The sequence below is a fragment of the Jaculus jaculus genome, chromosome 17 (genome assembly GCF_020740685.1).
Source record: "Jaculus jaculus isolate mJacJac1 chromosome 17, mJacJac1.mat.Y.cur, whole genome shotgun sequence".
Lineage (NCBI taxonomy): Eukaryota > Metazoa > Chordata > Mammalia > Rodentia > Dipodidae > Jaculus > Jaculus jaculus.
In genome coordinates, this window is record NC_059118.1 from 42,291,755 (window position 1) to 42,294,849 (window position 3,095).

Consider the following 3,095-nt stretch of genomic DNA (forward strand, 5'->3'; position numbering starts at 1 on the left):
ATAGAGCAGGTTAAGGCATTTGCCTGGAAAGCCAAAGGACACAGGTTCAATTCCCCAGGACCAAATACACAAGGGGATGCATGCATCTGGAGTTCTTTTGCAGTGGCTGGAAGCCCTGTCATCCTCTCTCTTTCTCTCTTTCTCTGTCAAAGAAATAAAAATAAAATATTTTTAAAAAATAATGAAAGTTGCAGCTAACACATTATGTCATTTTGGAAACTAATTCCTAAAGTGTGAACAGTGTTTCTTTGGCAAAGTGCTAAGTCTAAATCCATCTTCTTTTGTATGGAATGACTTAACTAGTTCTGACCAAAAATGTAAGCATCCAAGATAAAAACGTACACAGTCTCTCAGCCCTGACCTAGTACACCATGCAAAGTAGAAAAAGTCTGTTAGCCCTGGCCTGACTGCAACATAAAACCTATACAGAGACTCTCAGCCCTGGTCTAGTACAACATGAAACCTACACAGCTCTTTCAGATCTGGATTATTATACAATGAAACCTACACAGGGTCTGTTAGCCCTGGCTGGTGTATCATGAAACATTCACATAGTCTCTAAACCCTAGCCTAGGGCACCATGAAACCTATACAAAGTCTCTGAGCCTTGTCCTATTGCACCATTAAAGTTACACAGAGTTTCTCAGCATTGGCCTAGGACGTGATGAAATCTACACAGAGTGTCTTGGTCCTGCTCTATTGCACCATGAAACCTAAACAGAATCTCTCACTTCTGACCTACTACACCATAGAACCAACAGAAGGTCTTTCAGTCTTGGCCTAGGGTACCATGAAACTTACATACAGTCTCTCATTCTTGGCCTAGTGAATCGTAGAACCTACAGAGTCTCTCAGCCCTGGACTAGGGCACAGTGAAACCTATACATTTTCTGTCAGCCCTGAACTAGTGCCCCATGAAATATACAGAGGGTCCCTCAGCATTGGCCTAGTACACCATGAAACCTACACAGAGCCTCTCAGCCTTGTCCTATTGCACCATTAAACTTACATAGTTTCTCAGCATTGGGCTAGGGTGGAATGAAACCTACACAGAGTGCCTCGGCCCTGCCTTAGTGCACCATGAATCCTAAACAGAATCTCTCAGCTCTGACCTAGTATACCATGAAGCCTACATATACTCTCTCATACCTGGCCTATGGTACCATGAATTCTACAGTGTTTCCCAGCCCTGGTGTAGTGTACACTGGAAGTTTACAGATGGTCTCTCAGCCTTGACCTAGTGTACCATGAAACCTACCCAGTGTCTTTCAGCCCTGGCATAGTGTACCATGAAACCTGTATCATGTCTCTCAGATCTGGCCTAGAATACTGTGAAACCTACAGTCTTTCATCTGTTGTCTAAGGCACCACGAATGCTACACAGAGTCTCTTAGCCCTTGCCTAGCACACCATGAAACTTATACAGTTTTTCAACTGTGGCCTAGTTCACCATGAAACCACAACCAAGTCTCTCAACTCAAGTGCTGGGCACCATGAAACCTATACAGAGTCTCTCATCACTGGCCTAGCACACCATCAAACCTACACAGTCTTGCAGAACTTCCCTAATACACCAAGAAAGTAGAAATCAACACAACAATGTCAGCACTCTGGTAAGAAAATAATGGTTCTGAAGTGGCAATAAGCCTTTTAATTAAAATACTTGTACAGTTAATAGTACATAAAATTATTTTAATGCTCCATACTTAACAGTGTACAGCTATATAAGTCAAATATGAGAAGGTATTTGTGATCATTTTACTTCAAATGATGTCAGAACTTTGAAGCCAAGTCTTCAAAGAAACGTTTATAAGAGCATATTTTAAAATGCAGAAGTGAGAAACAAAATGTTTAACTTCTAATGGACTGTATGTATTGTCTTCACTGAACCCTGTACCATCTCCAAATGTCAAGTTCATTGCAAGGTATGACAACACTTCTTTTCTCCATTGCTTTTGGGAATATATTGTCTTAATTTTCTTCATCCCTTTCATCTTCTATGCTTATTATAACTTATTTCTCTTTTTTGATATCTAAGTATTTTACATAACTTTATTAGTTATACACACAATGTATAGAGTCATTTTGGTACCATTGTTAGTCTCTTCCCTGTCCTACCTTCTCCATAGGAACCTTGTCATTGGAGAATATGGGTCATGCATTGTGGGGTTAGCCATTAGGAATGGGTAAGAGGCAATATCTCTGTGCATAATGATGCAACATGTGGCTCTGACATTCTTTCCACCCACTCTTTCACAAATTTCCCTGAGCCATGTTGGGTTCATTTTAGGTCTGCTTCAGTGATGAGGTCTTAGGAGTTTCTGTGTTTCTGGATATCTGGTTTGGTAGGAGTTGAGTATTCTCTGTGTCTATCTCCTTCACCCTTGTTCTGGTACCAGGTTCACCAAGGAAGCTGCACTTTTGCTCATTTTCCTAAATATTCTTCATTTCAGCTGGGGCCCTTTTGAGATGTGATGGCTGGTTATCTCCTTAGAATTTGCATCCATCTGAAAAAGAGAACCAAATTTTCCAACAGAGAGTGAAGTTAGCACCAGATAAATGGGATAATCTTTGTTTTATTTTTAGAGAGAATTTAACAGGTGTAGGCTGTTTTGTAGCCCGCTATTGGTGGGAGCTTGATAATGGAGAGTGGGCTCATTTTTGGATATGGTTCTGACTTGATTCCCAGCTCCAGCTATGGGCTCCGTTCCACTGAGAAAAAGTAAGAGCAGTTGGTTTCCCACCATGGCTGTGCATCACTGTGCAGCACTTGTGTGGACATCACGTCAGGTTTTTTGCTGCTGAGTAGCTTAGACCACAAGTTGTTTGAACAGATGTTGGTCATTTTCCCCCAGTCACTCATGTAGCACCTTCTGGCTGTCTGGGGACTGAGTAGTCTTGCTCAAAGCTGTGAAGGAAAAAAAAGGAGCTAAAATTTGACTTCTAAATGACTAACATAAGAATTAAAAAGGGAATGTAGTTGGGACTCTAAAGAAGGAAATTTAGAAAGACCAGGTACATATATTACTATCTAAGGAGTAATGAGATCTGCCTCAGCTACTTTTAGAACTGTTTTCAAGTTCTCTGTAGGGGGA